We start from the raw sequence: 22,432 nt of genomic DNA, 5'->3' as shown, positions 1-22,432 counted from the left end.
TTTACATAAAGGGCTTTGCAAAGATCACTGGTGTTGGCTGTCTCTCTGTCTGCATTTAGATAACCTGAAAGACAGCCTCGTATGACAGCATAACAAACTATAGGGATTAAATGTTACAGATTTGGCAAGGAGGGTATTTATTAAAAATCCCCTTCCTGCTTTCAGCCTGACAAATAGAGAAGAAGGGTGGTCCAGTGGTTAAGACACCAGCCCAGGACTTGGGAGACCCAGATTCAATTCACTGAGGTGATTTTAGGCAAGTCACTTAGTGCCTCAGTTAACCATCTGTAAAAATGGGAATGACAACATTGCCTGCGTCACAGAGATGTTGTGAGGATAAATACATTAGGGGCTATGAGCTGCTCAGATGTGACAGGAATAGAGGCCATATAAGTACCTTAAACAGAAGAAAAGTGTGATGTTGTGCAGTCTATATGGGTTTATAAAGATATGGTAATAAGTGAATATAATGTAACTGGAATATGCTTCATGCAAAAAGTCTCTTATAAGATCATTAAAAAGCTTATATTCTACTGAGCATGATCATCCTATATGTATAAATGTAACACTCTTGTATATGAAACTAAAAATATAAAATATAACTCTGAGGGCCTATTGTAATTATGCAAATTGTAGGCCATTAATGGTGGTTTGGAATCTTGATGACTTCCATTAACCAGGGGAATTGACTGGCTGGCTCTGTTTGCAGGCAGGTCTTTCTGTGAGTCAGGCTGGGAGGAATGAAGGCTTGAAGCGACATGTGATCATGTCGCCTGAACTGGAATCTATCTTTAACCTGGTGCCTTTCCATTGAGAAGGACGGGGTGGGAACCCAGTGAGGGACAAAAGGATTCTCACTTTGTGCAAAAGATATATAAAGGGGTGGGAGAGAACCATCATGAAGAATCTCCTAGCTACCACTTGAGCTGGAACAAGAGCTGTACCAGGGGGAAGAATTGTATCCAGGCCTGGAAGGTATCCAGTCTGAGGAAAAAACTTACTGAAGCATCTCTAAGGATGAGATTATCTGTATTCAGTTTGATTAGACATAGATTTGTGTGTTTTATTTTATTTTATTTTGCTTGGTGACTTACTTTGTTCTGTCTGTTACTACTTGGAACCACTTAAATCCTACTTTCTGTATTTAATAAAATCACTTTTTACTTATTAATTAACTCAGAGTATGTATTAATACCTGGGGGAGCAAAGAGCTCTGCATCTCTCTCTATTAGTGTTATAGAGGACAAACAATTTTTGAGTTTACCCTGCACAAGCTTTATACGGGGTAAAATGGATTTATTTGGGTTTAGATCCCATTGGGGGTTAGACATCTGAGTGTTAAAGACAGGAACATTTCTGTGAGCTGTTTTCAGGTAAACCTGCAGCTTTGGGGCAAGTAATTCAGACCCTGGCTCCAGGAGTGGCGCCAGAGTTTTTGGCACCCTAGGTGGGGGTCCTTCCGCGCTCCTGGTAGGCAGCAATTCGGCTGCGAGGGGGTCCTTCCTCGCTCCTGGTCTTCGGGGCACTTCAGCGGCCGCCGAAGACCCGGAGCGTGGAAGGATCCCCCGCCGCCGAATTGCCGCAGAGGGCTGCAAAATGCCTTCCTCCCAAATCCTGGTGCCCTAGGCAACAGCCTAGGTCGCCTAAATGGAAGCACTGGCCCTGCCTGGCTCTGTGTTGGAGCAGACAGGAGTGTCTGGCTCAGCAAGACAGGGTGCTGGAGTCCTGATCTAGCAGGGAAAACAGGAGCAGAGGTAGTCCTGGCACATCAGTTGGCCGCTCCCTGGGGGGTTTCTGATCTAACCCATCACAGAAAGATCCTAAACCAATCTGTTAGATCATAGAATATTAGGGTTGAAAGAGACCTCAGGAGGTCATCCAGTCCAATCCCCTGCTCAAAGCAGGACCAATACCAACTAAATCATCCCAACCAGGGCTTTGTCAAGCTGAGACTTAAAAACCTAAGGATGGAGATTCCATCACGTCCCTAGGTAACCCATTCCAGTGCTTTACCACCCTCCTAGTGAAACAGCGTTTCCTGATAACCAACCTAGACCTCCCTCATTGTAACTTGAGACCAATTCTTCTTGTTCTGTCATCTGCCACTACTAAGAACAACTGATCTCCATCTTCTTTGGAACCCTCTTCAGGTAGCTGAAGGCTGCTATCAAATCCCCCCTCGCTCTTCTCTTCTGCAGACAAAATAACTTCAGTTCTCTCAGCCTCGCCTCGTAAGTCATGTGCCCCAGCCCACAATCATTGTCATTGCCCTCTGTTGGACTCTCTCCAATTTGTCCACATCCCTTCTGTAGCAGGGGGACCAAAACTGGATGCAATACTCCAGGTGTGGCCTCACCAGTGACGAATAGAGGGGAATAATCACTTCCCTCGATCTGCTGACAATGCTCCCACTAATACAGCCCAATATGCCATTGGTCTTCTAGGCAACAAGGGCATACTGCTGGCTCATATCCAGCTTCTCATCCACTGTAATCCCAGGTCCTTTTCTGCAGAACTGCTGCTTAGTCAGTCAGTCCCCAGCCTGTAGCGGTTCATGGGATTCATCCTTCCTAAATACAGGACTCTGCACTTGTCCTTGTTGAACCTCATCAGCTCTCTTTTGGCCCAATCCTCCAATTTGTCTAGGTCACTCTGGACCTTATCCTTACCCTCCAGTCTATCCACCTCTCCCCACATCTTAGTGTCATCTGAGAATTTGCTGAGAGTGCAATTAATCCCATCATCCAGATCATTAATAAAGAAGTTGAATAAAACCAGCCCCAGGACAACCCCTGGGGCACACCGCTTGATACCGGCTGCCAGCTAGACATCAAGCTGTAGATCACTACGTGTTGAGCCTGACAATCTAGCCAGCTTTCTATCCACTTTATAATCCATTCATCCAATCCATACTTCTTTAACTTGCTGACAAGAATACTGTGGGAGACCATATCAAAAGCTTTGCTAAAGTCAAGATATATCACATTGACCACTTTATCTATATCCACAGAGCAAGTTATCTCTTCATAGAAGGCAATCAGGTTGGTCAGGCATGACTTGCCCTTGGTGAATCCATGTTGACTGTTCCTGATCACCTTCCTCTCCTCCAAGTACTTCAAAATGGATTCCTTGAGGACCTGCTCCATGATTTTGCTGGGGACTGAAGTGAGGCTAAGTAGTCTGTAGTTCCCCAGGTTCCTTTTCTTCTCTTTTTAAAATATGGGCACTATATTTTCCTTTTTCCAATCATCTGGGACCTCCCCTGATCACCATGAATTTTCAAAGATATTGGCCAATGGCTCTGCAATCACATCAGCCAACTCCCTCAGGAACCTTGGATGCATTAGATCTGGACCCATAGCATATCCAGCTTTTCTAAATAGTCCTTAATCAGATATTTCACCACTAAGAGCTGCTCACCTCCTCCCCATACTGTGATACCCAGTGCAGCAGTTTGGGAACAGACCTCGTCTGTGAAGACTGAGGGGGAAAAAAAGCATTGAGTACTTCAGCTTTTTCCACATCTTCTGTCACTATGTTGCCTCCCCCATTCAGTAAAGGTCCCACACTTTTCCTGACTGTTGTCTTGTTGCTAACATACCTGTAGAAACTTTTGTTACCCTTCACATCCCCTGCTAGCTGCAACTCCAGTTGTTCCTTGGCCTTCCTGATTACACCCCTGCATGCTCTAGCAATATTTTTATATTCCTCCCTAGTCATCTGTCCAAATTTCCACTTCTTTTAAATTTCCTTTTTGAGTTTAAGCTTACTGAAGATTTCACTGTTACACGAAGCTGGTTGCCTGCCATATTTGCTATTCTTTCTGCACATCGGGATGGTTTGTTCCAGCACCCTCAATAAGGCTTCTTTAAAATACAGACAGCTCTCCTGGACTCCTTTCCCCCTCATATTAGCCTCCCAGGGGATCCTGCCCATCAGTTCCCTAAGGGAGTCTAAGTCTGCTTTTCTGAAGTCCAGGGTCCATATTTTGCTACTCTCCTTTCTTCCTTTTGTCAGGATCCTGAACTCAACCACCTCATGGTCACTGCTGCCTAGTTTGTCACCCACTTCTACTTCCCCTACCAATTCTTCACTGTTTGTAAGTAGCAGGTCAAGAGGAGCACAACCCCTGGTTGGTTCCTCCAGCACTTGTACCAGGAAGTTGTCCTCAACACTCTCCAGAAACTTCCTGGATTGTCTGCGCATTGCTGTATTGCTCTCCCAGCAGATGTCAGGGTGATTGAAGTCCCCCATGAGAACCAGATCCTGTGATCTGGAAACTTCAGTAGATGTCCGAAGAAAACCTTGTCTATCTCATCCTTGTGATCCGGTGGACTATAGCACATTCCCACCATGACATCACCCTTGTTGCTCTCTCCTCTAAACTTAACCCAAAGACTCTCAACAGGCTTTTCTCCAGTTTCATACTGGAGCTCTGAGCAATCATACCACTCTCTTACATACAATGCAACTCCTCCATCTTTCCTCCCATACCTACCCTTCCTAAACAGTTTATACATATCCATGACAGTGCTCCAATCATGTGAACTGCCCCACCAAGTTTTTGTTATTGCAATAATATCATAGTTCCTTGATTGTGCTAGGACTTCCACTTCTTCCTGCTTGTTTCCCAGGCTTCTTGTGTTCGTGTACATGCACCTTAGATAACTAGCTGATTGCCCTACTTTCTCAGTAAGAATCAGGAAGCTTCCTGTCTTGTACCCTCCTCCTTGTGTTTCTTCCTGGTATCCCACTTCTCTACTTACCTCTGGGCTTAGGTCACCAGCGAACCTGATTTAAAGCCCACCTCACTAGGTTAGCAAGCCTGCCTGCAAAGATGCTCTTCCCTCTCTTTGTTAGGTGAATCCCTTTTCTTCCTAGCAATCCTTCCTGGAACAACATCCCATGGTTCAAGAATCCAAAGCCCTCTGTCCGACACCATCTGTGTAACCACACATTCAGCTCCACAATTCAACGGTTCCCAGCTGGGCCTTTTCCTTCAACAAGGAGGATGGACATGAACACAAGTTGTGCCTCAAACTCCTTTATCATTCTTCCCAGATCCTGTTGATAGGATCCTTTCTGATTAACTTATCAGAGGGGTAGCTGTGTTAGTCTGGATCTGTAAAAGCAGCAAAGAGTCCTGTGGCACCTTATAGACTAACAGACGTATTGGAGCATGAGCTTTTGTGGGTGAATACCCACTTCATTGGATGCAACGGCTTCCGACGAACTGGGTATTCACCCACGAAAGCTCATGCTCCAATACGTCTGTTAGTCTGATTAACTTAATACTGTTTATTTCAGTACCAGTTCTGCCACCATTTGCAACATTATCCCCTTTCCACAAGCCATGGATGCAGGCTCTGTGCTGCAATGAGAAATAGGACATTAAGGTGGCACCCACTGCTCCAAAGGTCTTGTTCCTGCTCCTGGGCTCTAAGATTATCATCTCTTCTCATCAGCATTTGTATTCTCCTACATGTCCGCCCCTCACATCTTCACTTCTCACCTATTGCCTTCAACAGTGTCAGGAGATGACAGGGAATCTTCTTCGGAATGAGGAGCAGCAGGAACTCCGTTGGGAGGACCTATTCCCTTTTCTCTGGCTGTCTTCATTTTGTGGGGGAATGTCTCATGCAACAGACATAATTTACACAAGGTACTAAAAGGGTGTGTAGGCTTCTGTAAGGCCCAACACTAGAGGCCAAATTAATCCCTGGAGTAACTCCATTATTTGGCCAACCCTTCCATCTGATACAACCAGCAGGTATTTTACTCTTGTGAAACTAAGCCCTTATCTACTTGAACTATACTAGTATCAGCATAACTGTATCCATATTGAGGTTTGTACTGGTATAACTATTTCAATTTAAAAAATACAAAAACTATGAGTAAGCCAGGCCAGGGAAGTAATTACAGTAGCTAATGTTTGTACAGTATAGCACTTTGTAAATGACTTGCTATAGTTATTGTAACTTACAGATCACCCCTCACTGAAGTTTCTATTGCATTTCACACAGTGTAGATTAAGCGCAATTTTTCCCAGTTATGGAAAGCATATATACAGCAACCCTCCAGTTTCATTTTCCCCTCTAGCTAGGCATTCATTAACCTTTTCTGGCAAAGACAACCTGGCTGATCCCTTCTGGCCTAAAAGTCTTTGAATCTTTGAACTCTGGGGTGTCCAACTTGAGACAGCTCATACCTGACTTTCAAGGGATCAGCTGATGAGAACTGTGGGTGCTCAGCAGCTCTGAAAAATCAAAGAACAAAGGCCCAGATTTCCCAAGGTATTTAGGCACTTTCCTCCTACTGAAATCAATGGGAATTAGGTGCCTAAATAACTTTGGAATTCTGGACCTAAGTGTGTCAGGTTGAAACCACCAGAATATACACACAGGACCAATGAAATTGTGGTTCTATGTGTATTATGGAAGAGTGGGAACCTAGGCACCCCTGTAGTCATACTCTACATACTACTGCAATAATATTTGTACAAAATATGCCTTGTGGGTCTCATATGAAAGCAAATAAAATGCTGGTTATTTATATCATAAAATGCATGTGTTAATATTATATGTGAAGTTATGAATTCCGTCTGTATGATATTACTATAACATGATTAAGACCAGATAGCCTAGAGTAAGTAAAGATGATAAACAGTCTGTCCTACCAACGCAGTGTGGGTTTACCTCAGTTTACATATAAACAGTAAACAAAACCATTGAACTAAATCGGCAGGGGTTATCCTGATCCTGAACTCAAAAGACAGAAAATTAACATAGCTCCTGCACCCCAGAGAGACATAGGATACTGAGTCCCTAGAAGGCCTTCCTGACCTCTCTTTGAGGATATAAGGAACAGAGGGAGACTCCATCTTTCTCTTTCTCTTTAGGAGACACAGGAACCAAGTGATTTGATCTTTGTGATGTGTCCTGGCCAAGCTCAAAAGGAGACTATGGATGAGAGAAACCATCTTGAACAAAGGCTGTATCTTGACAGATTAAGTTTTAGATTTTTAGACACATGTTTTCACTTTTACTTACTTGTAACCATTGCTACCTTCATCCCTTTCACTTGGTCTATAAAATCATGACTGATGTGGAGAAAGTAGATAAGGAAGTATTATTTACACTTCTCATAACACAAGAACTAGGGATCATCAAATAAAATTGATAGGCAGCTGGTTAAAAAAATAAGAAAGCATTTCTTCACAGAATGCAGTGTCAACCTGTGGAACTCTTTGTCAGACTTGTGAAGGCCAAGACTATGATAGGATTTAAAAAAGAACTAGATAAGTTCATGGAGGATAGGTCCATCAATGGCTATTAGCCAGGATGGGCAGGGATTGTGTCTCTAGCATCTGTTTGCCAGAAGCTGGAAATGGGCAACAGGGGATGGATCACTTGATGATTACCTGTTCTATTCATTCCCTCTGAAGCACCTAGCATTGGCCACTGTCAGAAGACAGAATACTGGGGTAGATGTACCTTTGGTCTGACCCAGTATGGCCGTTCTAATGGCATCACTTAATCCCTACTCTTTTGCTAATAACTTTGTTTTGCTTTCACTGTAAATCATCAGTGCTGTGTAAGTTCAGTAAAGTGTGCGCTTCTAGAAAGCTGACATGTTAGAGTGTTTTACTTTCTCTGTAAAGGCAGTGAGCCTAACATTTTCTCTGTGAGGGTCCAGTCAAAGGGACTAATCCCTGCAGTAGGAATGTTTGGGGGTGAATTCAGGGCTGAAAGGGTACTAAGATCAGCCTACAAGGAATAATCAGGTTGGGCAAAGCCAGAGTGAGGCTTGTGGGCTGCTGGTAAGCAGTTGGGGTCAATGGTCTGGACCAAAGCTTCACAGTAGCAAGACGCTCAGGGTTACAAGGCAGATGGTGACTTAACTCCTTACTGGCATGGGTGAACCCCAAAAGGTCACAAAGAGAAGTTTCAAAATGGTTACAGATTTTCGGACAGAGGGAAAAGGTTAGTTTCAAGCTTTGATAGAAATGTCAGTGATGGGGAGAACAAACCAAACTTTTTAACCAGCCATAGTGGACACCCTTTAAACTTGAACCAAGGCTAATTTTAAGTGCAGTTTACATTTGTTCAATATTTCACACAGCCCTATTTAAAAATAAAATGAAAGTTAATAGTTAACCCCCCTTCCCTGCCCCCAAGTAGACTGTATATGTCCAAGGTCTTTATCCCACTAACAGGTAAGTCTATCTCTCAAAGATTTAGACATGATAAATTTATATCCTACTGCAAGTAATTTACAGTTTACAATTTATATTACTGTCCACATTACTTGGGTTCTTCATAGCTTTGTCAGCAATGCCAAACCCGTTGCTGCCTCTCTTGGTGCCTTGTTTATGATGTTTCAGACCAGTTTCCTTATTGATGGAGGAGTCATAGCAAGGAATATTTACTTCAGGTAAAACTCCCCTCTTTGGTCCATGATGTAGATACTCTCTTTTATGTCATGCTTTTTTTCTATCAGTAGAATTCATGTTGGTATCAACAGGAGTTCCACACGCAGAATGTACAGGAGAGAAGAATTAGAGGAGTATGACAACAATAATAGCTCCTGACTGGCCACAGTATGTTAATGACATCTGCTTCCGCTACTGAATGAGATACAGCTGACGAATACAGCCAGCCAGTTTCTCTTCAGCAGTGTATCAAATAGTAACAGTAGCTCCTGCTACCCCATCTTAAATTAATTTAATAATACAGAAGCAACTATGCTGGGATAGCGGATCAACTCCCCACCAAGAGGTAAGGGTGCTTAGTCTTTAGTGCCTGCGCCTTCTAACATTTGGTAAAGTTGGGCATAGGAAACACCTGTGATTATTCTTCCTATCAGTTTTTCTGGGCCATTTCCAGATTGAGGATTTCTATGATTAGATTTGTCTGTCTCTCGCAGCTCTTTAGTTGGTTAAGGCTGGCAGGCAACATACAGAGTAGTCTGTAATAACTATGAAGTTAAGAGTCCAAGTTTTTGGTGTTAAACCATCTGCCGAGGCACCCTCGCTCTCCAATGTGTTTCTGCAGTGAGTCTGCACACTGCTGATCAAAATAGATAGGATCCAGCAGCTGGTTACAAGTAGAATTTCTCTTTTATGCTTCACTGCAGAAGATAGCTGAAGACAACGCAAGTACAGAGCAGATTGGGTCCATGAAAGTGAAAATTGTTTTTCTGTAGAATATAATTTCTCTGATGCCCTTCATATTTAACCCAAAGCACCCAAAGCTAGAGAATGTCAGTGCAGATTCTCAGGGCTTCATTGTGCCTTAAAGGTATAGCTCTGCATTGAAGGCTGAATTGCACCCCAAAATTGTCTGGGTGGCATAGTTCACTGTTTGTTCCTTTGCTCACTTTCTAGCCAAGGGATAAGAGCCCCAGGGAGAGCACACTTAGAGTCTGACTGGCTCTGCCTGAGCCTAGGGTAATGAATCCGCTCCCACCTCTCAACTGCCCAGGACAATCTAGGAAAGTGTGAAAAGGAGAAACTGAGACCCAACGATTAATTACTATTCTCTAATTCTCTGCCACAGCCCTGACCCAGATTAGAGCTGTAAAGAAGTGCTGTATTATACTCTTCAGACACCAGGCAGCAGTGTGCATAACATATGATATTTAAACTAACTTCAGCCATACCTGACAGAACATGAAAAGATCTTATAACGAACACATCTGGTGTGCCTCTTTCTAAGAAGGAAGCTCTGCAATCAATCCCCATCTGGTATAAAAGCCTGACCCGCTAATAGCAGTGCTGTTATTAGCGGGTCAGGCTTTTGTACCAGATAGGGTACAAAGTGCACATAACAGAGCAACCTGGGGGCACCTCTACCTTGCATACAGCTCAATGTTTCCCAAGAGACCAAACACCAGCTGGGGTTAGCTGGAGTGCTGTTGCCCCAGCCTGTTTCTCTGTCTGCCCCATGGTATTTCCATGTCAAGCCAAGCAGGTGGTTTTACCTTTTTACCTCCCTTTGCCACCTGAGCAGCCCAAAGAGAAAGGAAGAGAGGAGAGAGTCTGCCTCAAAGCATTTATTGTAACTTCTTGACTTGTTTGAAATATGCTTGGGCCGCATGCCAAATACCACTGCTGTAGAGGCCCCAGATAAGATCAGAGATGCATAGTGGTGGGCACTGTACATGTAAAGAGCAAGAGACAGCTCCTGCTCCTAAGAGCTTGCAGTCTAAATGAACAAGACAGACAAAGAATGGGAGAAAGTTTTCAAATTACATCCTAGCAGGGATATGAACTCTGGCCCCTCAGGTGAATTCTGATGCTGAATCAAGGAAGCCATCCAGACACACATCCGACCGTAAGAATAATATCCCATTGTGTCTTTGGAGGTAGCAAAATTGGTGTTCAGTGCAAATAAAGGCAAATTAAGCACTGAAGACTAAGCTTTTGAAAACTGGTAGATGCCCTTCCTGAACTTGCTGAATAGTGACTGCAGATACATGAAACATTCTGCTAGGAAGTATGAGATCTGGGTTTTTAAAATTACACAATATGTGAATTGAAAGTATGTATGTGTAATCTAATTACTGTAGTCTCATAAAGATAGGACTGACTGCGGCAGCAATGTGCTTAACTATATACATTATAAGTAGTCTCTGACTTCAGCGAGGGACTGCATGTTGATATGTAAAGTTAAGCATGTGTGTGCAACTCTGCACAATTGGAGCCATAGTACTTAACTAGTCAGTTAAAGTAGGTTTTAATCTACAGATATTTAGCCAAATAGAGTTCTTCTTTTATCTCATTTTCTTGCATTCAAATGGGTAAAAGGGCACTGACTGCAAAACTATTCCTCCTGTCACATGCGAAAGCTCGCACTCTTACTACAGATTTCTCCACTCTTTGCAAATTGTAGTCTCATGTCACTTGTTAGCAGAACAGTTGTTCATTAACAAAGATTGATCTGAGTTTGTCAACCAGAAACTCTACTGGAGGATGATCATCTCCGCCCCACTGACTGGAAATGTTTTCTTCTATCTTGCTGCCCCCCCAAAGTATGGTTTCTATTTCTATTATTTTAATTCAGAAAAAAAATACGAGTTCAGCACAACAGAGTGTTTGCCAAGCTATTAATTCCAAACGAGAAACTGACTATTGTGACACCCAGCGAAGAAAGAAAATATTCGCATGCCTTGGAGAGAGGGCCTAGAGACTGAAATGGAAGATAGGTAATACATTCTGGGTTTGGAGCTGGGGAAGTTCGATGGTGAGATTGAAAATTTACACCAAGTTTTGCCCTTTTCCCTCAAACTCTCAAATTAAACAAGCTATCATTCCGAGGTGACTGCTTTCAATTATGCTAAACACAATCTTAGATATGATTTATTTTGACCTTGTCCTGCCAATTACGACAAATAAAGAGGGTATCTACCTGTTGTGTCTCTATCATCTACTAAGATTGTAAGATCTTTGGAGCAGGGATTGTCTTTTCTATTGTATGTACATACACTGTACATACAGTGCCTAACACGCTGGGGCCTTGATTTGGGGCCTCTGGGCACTACCTCAATATAAATAACTAATAATAAATTCCAGTCCAATAAGCTCATCCATTTTTGAGTAACTACAACAACAATACGCTTGGACAGTGAAGGTCCATCACATCCAATGTCCATGATCACACTATACAGTTTTATTCCAAGTGTCTAAGAGCACCACAGTATCATTACTGATCTGGCATGGCCAAGTTAATTGCAGGCGACCACATTACCACCACCAGTCCATAACTGGGCAGTAACCCTATCCTGACCTCAAGTCCAATCTTCAGAGTTTGATGTGCAGGGACTGTGACACATTGTACCTCAAAATAGCACCCTGTAACCCCCACATTTACCAAGGTCTGGTAATTGTGATATTTCATAGAAAGCATGCCACATAATATATCACATGAAAGGTCATGATCTGCTTAAATCTCTTGTTCTATCTAAATATGTATAGCATTAGTGTGCATAGTTATGAGATTTTGCTGTATGGTTGTTACTGAAACATGCTGTAAGTTTGCTAGTGACATACAAATGACCCCCACCCAGGAGGATGCTCCATTACTATTAATCAGCAGGAGAGTTGTAATCAAGGGATTTCCAATTCAATGACAGTTGCCCAAGTCTGCACAGTGGGGGTTTACTCAATCACTGTGACTCAGCAAAACTCCCCAGGACATGTCTGGACAAGTGTCTCCCAGGCACGTGGATTGTGGGTATAAAATAAGAAACAGTTGCAGCATGTCTTAGCCTTTCTCCTCCCCCCCTGGAAGCAACTAGAATGCTGAGAAGACGACGCTCATTTGAGAAGATTGGTCCAGGCTTAAGGGGAAGCCTGTGTATCAAGAATTGTAACATGCATTGAGGTGAGAAAATTGCTGATCTAAATACTGCCTAATGTAATAAGGTTTAAGATTTAGATTTGTAGATTGCCACGTACTTTTAGGGACAAAAGAAAAATGCAGACCTGTTATTTACCAGGCTGCACGTGGCAATAGACTGTATAGGTGGGGGATGCAAGGAGGGTATGGGTCATGATGCAAACTGCAGGCACGCACACAACTAAAATTAATTAATTTAAAGTTTTATTGGGGATAGTTACAAGTGGTAGGGGAGCAGCGTATGATTAGCTAATAGGGTTAATGGAACTTAAAACATACAATGGCTAAAGTATTTACTATCAAACAATATTTATAAACAAAGATGCAGTAAACAATATTTATAAACACAGATGCAGCATTTAGTAATAACCAATACTTACGAATACAAACCAACTCATAACGACCGGCAAACGTAGAAACTCTACTTAAAACACATGAGCTGAGAGAGGCTTCGAGGTGATCAGGCTCGGTTACGGGTGTGCACAAGGTACACAGGATTCGTTTTTCTTTCTCCTCTTCTGCCTGCACATGGCAGATCAGCCTAAAATACCCACTATGACATCATAGAAGTGTCACAGGGGACAGGGCCCAAAAACTGTGTGTTCGTTTCTGATTGGTACAACCAAAGTTTACACCAAGTAGGGGAGCAGGTGCTTAAAAGTCTGGCCTTGCCCCCAAAAGGTGAGGAAATGCATATAGTTTAGAATGCGTTTAACACTGAATGACAAAAGAAGAGGCCAGGGCAATACCGGTATGGGCAAGTTTTAGGATGCAGACAGGAACTTATCTTAACAAGATTGTGTGTTTCTTTTATTTTCTTTGATAACTGTCTGAGTTTTTTATGCCCACCACTTACAGTCACTTAAAATCTATCTTTCTATAGTCAATAAATCTGTTTTGTACTTTATTTAAAACAGGATGTTATGGTTAAAGTGCTTGGGAAAACTCAGCTCAGGTAAAAAAAAAAGGTTGTGCATGTTCTCTCTCCATTGAGGGAGGGGTGGAGTGAGTAGTAAATGTACACTGGTCAGGCTTCTGACCAGGGCAAGACAGTACAGCTCTGGGGTGTAAGGCTGGAGAACCAGGGGGAATTGGCTGGAGCCTCTCTATTTTAGTTCATGAGTGGCTGGAAGAAGCATTTATGTAACTCAGTTGAGTGTGTCCCTGCCTATGGAGGTCTGTGTGAATGTAGTACCTGCCAGAGGTTTTCAGCTTGTTACAGCACCACATGGTGAAAGGGAGCTCAGGTTAGAGGGACAGAGGGCTCAGCGGTACCCTGAGTTCAGGCTCGACTCTGGGTATCCCATCACAGGAGCCAATCTATTAGGCAACAGAACAGCATGGGGGCCAGGACACTTCCCTGCTTCTCCCTGGATCTAGTGTGAAACCTGTTAGACCTGTGGGTCCCCTAATGCACCCATGCCCCTAGGGCATTATGTAGGTCTTGAATTAGCCAAAGGAAAATAGCTAGTCCCTAACTATTCCAAAACTGTTTGTCAGTAAGCTCTCTGCAGCAGTAGCTGTTCTAAAGCCCCAGCCTGTCCTGAAATTTAATAGAAACAGTAGCCTGGTGCCTCTGAAAGTTTGCCTCTGAGATGATGTACAATGAAGCTGCAGTGTTAGAGTGTTGCTCACATTTATGCTGAGATGACTATAAAATGACCAAGCTAGACTTTGTCTTTAATGTTTTGGCTAAGAAAATTGAGAAATGTATGTCAACTGAGAATATCTTTTTTTCTCTCACCAGGAAGTTATAAAAACTGGGACATGTAATGAAAATACACACCCAACCATAATTATAATGCTGCTACAAGGCACCGTTATTAAATAATAACTTCCAAGTGAGCTGGATTTTGTCTCATTCAAAATCATTGGTCCGATGTAGGTCAGAGCATTTACAGTAAATAAATCTACTTGTTTTCTCTGTTTCAGAATACGTGACTCATCTTGTGTGTATTACAAGTGCAACACCAGTCACCTAATCTCATATAAACTCTTACCAGACGATGGTGATTCATTGTTTGTGTGGGGTCAGGGATTGTATTCCAAAGATGATGGCTCTTGGCTGGATCTGACAAATGGGCTTTTGAAAGCTTCATCTTTCCCAGTGTTTTGAGTATGACAACTTTTGATAAGACAGTGCTACACCAAACTTTTGCTTTGGTTTTAACAAAGCAATGGAACAAAAAATGTAGTGTTGGTAGAGTAAAGGGAAGAGGCTTATAGAATCATAGAATATTAGGGTTGGAAGAGACCTCAGGAGGTCATCCAGTACAATCCCCTGCTCAAATCAGGACCAATCTCAACTAAATAATCCCAGTCAGAGCTTTGTCAAGCTGGGCCGTAAAAAACCTCTATGGATGGAGATTCTACCACCTCCCTAGGTAACCCATTCCAGTGCTTCACCGCCCTCCTAGTGAAATAGCGTTTCCTAATATCCAACCTAGACCTCCCCCACTGCAACTGGAGACCATTGCTTCTTGTTCTGTCATCTGCCACCACTAAGAACAGCTGAGCTCCATCCTCTTTGGAACCTCCTTCATGTAGTCGAAGGCTGCTATCAAATCCCCCCTCACTCTTCTCTTCTGCAGACGAAATAACCCCAGTTCCCTCAGCCTCACCTCGTAAGTCATGTGCCCCAGCCCAAAATCATTGTCATTGCCCTCCATTGGACTGTTTCCAATTTGTCCACATCCCTTCTGTAGTGGGGGGACCAAAACTGGATGCAGTACTCCTGATGTGGCCTCACCAGTGACTAATAGAGGGGGGGGAGGAATAGCTCAGGGGTTTGAGCATTGGCCTACTAAACCCAGGGTTGTGAGTTCAATCCCTGAGGGGGCCATTAAGGGAACTGGGGTAAAAATCTGGGGATGGTCCTGCTTGGAGCAGGGGGTTGGACTAGATGACCTCCTGAGGTCCCTTCTAACCCTAATAGTCTATGATTCTATGATAATCACTTCATTCGATCTGCTGACAATGCTCCCACTAATACAGCCCAATTTGCCACTGGCCTTATTGGCAACAAGGGCACACTGCTGACTCATATCCAGCTTCTCATCCACTATAATCCCCAGGTCTTTTTCTGAAAAACTGCTGCTTAGCCAGTCAGTCCCCAGCCTGTAGTGGTATATGGAATTCATCCTTCCTAAATGCAGGACTCTGCTCTTGTCCTTGTTGAACCTCATCAGCTTTCTTCTGGCCCAATCCTCCAATTTGTCTAGGTCAGTCTGGACCCTATCCCTACCCTCCAGTATATCTACCTCTCCCCCCAGCTTAGTATCATCTATGAACTTGCTGAGGGTGCAATTAATCCCATCACCCAGATCATTTATAAAGACGTTGAACAAAACCGGCCCCAGGACCGACCCCTGGGGCACTCCGCTTGATACCGCCATTGATCACTACCCATTGAGCCCGACAATCTAGCCATCTTTCTATCCACCTTATAGTCCATTCATCCAATCCATAATTTTTTAACTTGCTGGCAAGAATACTGTGGGAGACCATATCAAAAGCTTTGCTAACATCAAGATATATCACATCCACTGCTTTACCCATATCCACAGAGCCAGTTATCTCCTCATAGAAGGCAGTCAGGTTGGTCAGGCATGACTTTCCCTTGGTGAATCCATACTGACTGTTCCTGATCACCTTCCTCTCCTCCAACTGCTTCAAAATGGATTCCTTGAGGACCTGCTCCATGATTTTGCTGAGGTCTGAAGTGAGGCTGACCGGTCTGTAGTTCCCTGGTTCTCTTTCTTCCCTTTTTTAAATATGGGCACTATATTTGCCTTTTTCCAATCATCCAGGACCTCTCCCAATCACCACGAGTTTTCATAGATAATGGCTAATGGCTCTGCAGTCGCATCAGCCAACTCTGTCAGCACCCTCAGATGCATTAGATCTGGACCCATGGACTTGTGCATGTCCAGCTTTTCTAAATAGTCATTAACCTGTTCTTTCACCACTGAGGGCTGCTCATCTCCTCCCCATACTGTGTTGTCCAGTGCAGCAATCTGGGACCTGACCTTGTCTGTGAAGACCAAGGCAATCATAGATGAAGATATTCAGATCAATTATATTTTACTACAGTTAAGGTTTTGACAAAAAGATAATGCAAATACATTTTTATCCTAAACATGTCTTCTTTTTCCAAGGGTTTGTGATCATCAAACCTTAACTTACTTCAGCTGGTTTGTTGTTCAAGCCATATGGATTTATTAGGCAGTCCCATTATTTTTCAGATAAGAACAAGCTCAGGTGAGAACCTCTCTGTTTTTCTGGACCACTCCACTCTGACACTGCAGTATGGTGGTAGGATCTCCAGTGCTTTAATTATGACATAAAAAGGTAAGTGTGACATGGGGCCAAAAAGGGTTAAGCAACTTGCAGGCTAAATTGACCCTGATTCAACCTTTAGAGACTATTGTGTCTTGTGTTTACATATACACATCTACCTTGACATAACACTGTCCTTGGGAGCCAAAAAAAATCTTACCACGTTATAGGTGAAACTGTGTTATATTGAACTTGCTTTGATCCACCAGAGTGCGCAGCTCTGCCCCCCCAGAGTGGTGCTTTACTGCATTATATCTGAATTCATGTTGTATCAGGTGGCATTGTATCAAAGTAGCGGTGTATATTGTTAGAGGTTGACAGCGTAATTAAACAGCTTGTGTCTATGCTATATTCTGTGAATTCAGAGATCAAAAGAAGGTCTTAACATTTAAATGTACTGATATCACTGTCTTAATTTCTCTTTGAAGTCTGTAAAATGGTGCAAGATAGATAATGGCCTTATGTTAATCCATGCAGCTAATTACATGGAAATAGAAGGTTACTACAAAATCCTATTGTTTACCCAAGGACTGGTGCTGTCTAGAGGCTGCAAAAATCTTTATTAAAAACTCCTGAAAAAGACAACAGAAGAAAGATCTTTGCAAGTTGACTTACAGTAGCCAGCCCATCACAAAGAAAAGTCAGATCCACCTAGATGTTTTGTCACTTTGCTTCTAGTAGCTGAAGGCTAGAAAAGAAAAATACATTGAGTGCTAGTAGTAGGGTTGCCAACCCTCCAGGATTGTTCTGGAGTCTCCAGGAATTAAAAAGATTATGTTATGCAATTAAACTTCCAGGAATATGTCCAACCAAAATTGTCAACCAGTCCGGCATGGCTATGTTGAAATCTCCTGGGAGACCTCAGGATTTGGAGGGATCCTAAAGAGCCATTCAAGCAGTGTTAGATTAACCACAGAACTCATTGATTTTAGACCTACATGAATATTTAGTTTGTGGCAAACTGAGGTAAACTTTAGTCTCTGAGATGAGACTAAATCAAAGCAAATTAACAAACTGTTAAAGCACATCAGCAGGGTCCACACAAACAGTTAGTCTGTGGCAGGCTAGTGTGGAGTATGTTCACACCCAAGCTTGCTGCTAAGTGTTTGTGTAGACAAGCCCTGAGTCCTAGCTGGTAGGGGTCCAGGCCCACCAGAACTTGAATCCATAGATCCATCTGAGGGGGGCTGATTTTTGGAGATGAACAGGGAGGCTCAAGAAGTGATGATTCAGGTGAATTAAACACAACTTATGAAGTGTGGTCTAAAATACCCCATTATGAACAGTGGAGGCATGCGCTAAATTCAAACACAAGTGGTATCAAATGCAGAGTTGTCTACTCATCATTCCCCTCTCTCAGACTGTCATGCCCAGCACCAATCAGTTTCTGGTAAAATACTTCTCAGTTCCTGCTGAAATTCAAGGCTGGCCAGTATTACAATATCAACATCTTGAAAGTTGAAGCTAGACAAATTCAGACTGAAAATAAGGTATCACTTTTTAACAGTGAGGGTAATTAACCATTGAAAAAATTAACCAAGGATTGTGGTGGCTTCTCCATCACTGGCAATTTTTAAATCAGGATTGGATGTTTTTCTGAAAAATCTGCTCTAGGAATTATTTTGAGGCAGTTCTGTGGCCTGTGTTATAGAGGAGGACAGGCTAGAAATGATCACAGTGGTCCCGTCTGGCCTTGGAATCCCATTCATATCCTTAGAGTTAGACATTTTTCTATCATTAAATAACACACAATGCACTACATCACTAAGCGGGGAGTTCGTAATGTATTTGTTTTGCCCATTCTGGTCCCCCTAGCAGTACTCCATACATAATGCATCAGCTGTGTACATTTATCAGAGCAGAAGACTTTAGTGCTATTTTTTTTTACTGCTCTTCACATCTGTTGATTTGATACACTTTGCATACAATAAAAACAGCGAAGAGTCCTGTGGCACCTAAGAGACTAACAAATTTATTTGGGCATAAATAAGTTTCTAAAGTGCCACAAGGACTCTTCATTGTTTTTGCTGATACAGACTAAAGTGGCTACCACTTTGCATACAATGTCATTCTTACATTTCCACCTTCCAGCAAACGCTCCAATATGCTTTTATTACACTATGTCTTATTTTTCACATAGTAAAATTGTGAGGGTGAGTCTAAAAGGAAAAAAGGTTCCTGAAAAAATACAGAAACTGCTGTACTTTGAAGTTCTTGTGGTAATGTAACAGGTCACAAGAAGGGGCCAGAATTGCAAAAACAGAGGGGGGGGATTTTTCACCCAAAGATGGAATGAATACAAAGCTTCTACTGTATGATTCTGGTAGGGAAACATGACTTTAACAGGATCTACATCCTGTTTGGAGTGACCAGATAAGAAGTCTTTGTGCATTATATGTTTGAATGACTGGATGATTTAGGGTATTAGCTGTTTAATTTTATTTATCTATAGCCCTCATTATTCTTGTATATGAGCACATCAGAACAACTAATCCTGAGGACACCCAGAAGGAAGGGAAGTATTATCAGCTTCTATTTTATAGATGATGGTCCCTTCTGACCTTAAAGTCAGAGTAACCCAAGGCACAGAAAGTTTTTTACATGATAACTATGGTCATACAGGAAGTTTGTTGTATAGGTGGGACTAGAACCCATGTCTCCAGCTGTTGAGGTGTGTTCCTAAACCACAGAACACACAATACAGCTGTAGGTCACCAGTTCAACTTCCTCCTAGACTGGTTGTTGCTGAAAGCCCAACAGGAATGCATGAAGTCCAGAGCCTTGAGTGCAGAACTACCATCACAATTGGCCCCTTCAGTGTCAGTAAAACAAGCCAATTGGCAATTGAACTGTACTTGCTCCTAAAAGTGGTCACACCTGAACTAAAGGATGGATGCTGACACTGGGAGGAAGTTTTGCAATCTTATTGTACCACACTGTAGACAGGACATTTAGTGAAATTCTTCACTGTGAATGTGACTTTTACTCCGATTTAAAGCTTCAACCGCAAAGAGAGAAAAGACCTTTTAATCTCTCTCTTGACACAAATGTTGACATACAATTACAGTACTAATTATCTGTAACTACCAGTAGTTATCACCCCTCTGGTGAAGCATAAGTTTATTTTCTATACTTTTCTTCTTTTAAACATTTCTGAAAAGCCTTAACTGTATAAGAAATGGTACATGACCAACTTCCTCACCCAATAATTTATTCTATGTAAATCTGTATACTAGATTATTTAATTCCAGAATACAAATAATTTTAAGCATTGTTTATTTGCTTGGGGTTGTTTTGCTTTTTATATTAAGCATAATTCTGAAGCCCCACTGCACCGATTTTCCCTCACACTGATGTAAATCAGTTGTCACTCCACTGAAATCAGTTACACTATGTAAATCTTCTCTCAGTAAGAAGAGAATCAGGCCCTCACAGGACATGTATACTATCCAAACGTCCTTATCTGAACTGCCGGAGTTGTAAAACCAATTACCATCTTTATCCCTAACTCCTACTCCTTCCCTTCTCCCAAATGAAGCTTCTCCCACTTTCTAGTTTTCCCATAGTCCCCTCCACTGAGTAGTAGAAGATTCTAGTCTTCCTAGTGTGGCAATCTCAGGGGTCTGTGGGGCTGCACAGAAGCACTTTGACCTTTGTGCCAGTTCCATTATAGTCTTTGACTTCCCTACATGTTATCTCTGCTATGTTTGCTAATAATTGAGGGGAGCAGTTGTGAACTGGCAGCATGGGAAGTGAGTTACAGCAGGAAGGTAAGCAAAGGGGAGAGAAGGATGCCCCAGCTGGGACTCTGATGGCAGACTGGAGATGAGTCTGACTAGAGATGGGTTCAAACTAAAACCCCAGATACAAATACCTCTGAACTTCCAAATCCACACTTCACAGATGGGCCACACATCAGGAATAGGCCAAACCAAAACCCAGCTTGCCACCTCTCAACCTTTTTTTGAGCCAAACTTCTTCACATCTCTAACTCCGAATCAGCCAGACATTTGCCAGCCAGAAATCTTAGCAAGGTGCTTCCTAGTAGATCCCTCTTAGTTCTTAGGAAGTGGCCAGGTACAAAGGTGTTCAGTACCTGTGGTTCAGCCAGAGCCTTAAGAATCAATATATGCAGAGATAAATATTCAGAATGTGCTCAGTTATGTGTGCTTTAAACAAGTTTGTTTACAAAGAGTATCAGCTTATTCTTTACATAGCATTTCTGTGCCTTCCCTTGAATAAAGCAAGGTCAACTTGTTTTTAAACTTTGATGGGCAGGTTATTTTACAGCATGTTGTTCTCTGTGATGCAACTCCTTTCAATGAGAGCTGTGTTTAGCTTTTGGCAAAGAGAAGCATGAAATCAAAATAATTGGAACAAATGGGGCCTGAAAGAATCGAGGTGGGAAATCGCCTTGTTTTCATCCCAGAACAAAGCATACGCTGTATAAATAATGTCATCAAGCAGCTATATCAATGAATTGATTAGCTGGGAATTGTCTGGTTTACATTCAGCAGCAGTCAACTTTGTGGCATTTGTCTTTACTGTAATAATACCCATATTGCACATTTTGTCTTCAAAAAAATGTGTAGTCTTAAATCATTGCAACCCTGTTTTACAGAAGGGGAAACAAGTACAGGGAGGCTAAGTGACATAAACAAGAATACAAAGGTAGATCAATATCAGAGGTGGGTTTCGGACACAGGTTAAGAAGTCAGGAGTCATGGACACTGGATGGGTCAGGGCAATGGCATATAAAGAGTCTTTCAGCTGCAAGTCACTATTTTGTATCCATCACAGTTTGGTAGTTATCATTTTTGACTTGGGTGTCTGGGTGGAGGGCAATGACGAGGATTACTGAAAATTTTCATCATATAAAAAAGTTCTACCAATCCCAAAGGCTCTGACACGTTACCTCCCAGGTTAATGAATATTTCAGATCTTACCCAAATACACACTTGCAGCCAATTCTTATTAACTAAACTAAATTTATTTTAAAAAGAATAGAGAAAAAATTGGTTAAAAGATCGTTAAAAGAGTTCAATTCTTGAGGTCCAGATTCATAGCAGAGATGATGAGCTTTGTAGTTGCAAAGAGTTCTTTCAGAAATAGTTCTTAGGTTATAGTCCAATGTTTATATTCAGGGTGGCCCAGTCAGAACTGGGATCTCAGTCCTTATGACTTAGGCTTCCTCTGCATGAAACCTCAAACCAAATATCTTTATACAATTTCAGGCCTTCTTGTGACAGCAGGGAGTCCTTCAGTGAACAACAGGTACTCATGTGGACTTTGAAGTGACCCATTTCCTAAGCATCACTGGTAATTATTCACACAGATTAACATAAGGTAATTGCCGCTCACAATTGCTTCCAAGCTAGGATTCCCCCACCATCATCCATTTTAAAAAATGTGATTTATTCAAGGCTGTTGCTGGGATGCCCCAACTCAACACAGTGTCAAATCACTCCTGAGATTGTCCTACCAGTTTTTCATGTCTGAACTCAACAGCCAGTTACAAAGAGAAAAACTGAACTTTCCAAAAGACTGGTGGTTGGCTGCAACCAATGTCATGTTGTGTATTTTTACAGCCATCTTTTCAGTAGATGAAGGCCACTTGTTCATAACTACACTTACAAATGGGTATTTAGATGTCTAACCATATCCACTTGAGCATAACATTTAATGTACATTTTTGC

The 22,432-nt window shown here is 42.3% G+C and overlaps 1 long non-coding RNA gene across 1 annotated transcript; it reads left to right on the top strand.

The window, feature by feature from the left end:
- The first annotated feature begins 12,262 nt into the window (after window positions 1-12,262).
- Window positions 12,263-22,071, top strand: LOC115647519. Its single transcript, XR_003999342.1, has 3 exons — window positions 12,263-12,383; window positions 16,643-16,748; window positions 21,971-22,071. It is a non-coding gene; the product is annotated as an uncharacterized LOC115647519 (long non-coding RNA).
- The last annotated feature ends 361 nt before the right edge of the window (window positions 22,072-22,432 follow it).

Source organism: Gopherus evgoodei, chromosome 3 (genome assembly GCF_007399415.2).
Source record: "Gopherus evgoodei ecotype Sinaloan lineage chromosome 3, rGopEvg1_v1.p, whole genome shotgun sequence".
Taxonomy (NCBI): Eukaryota; Metazoa; Chordata; order Testudines; family Testudinidae; genus Gopherus; species Gopherus evgoodei.
This window is presented reverse-complemented; position numbering and strand designations above follow the sequence as displayed.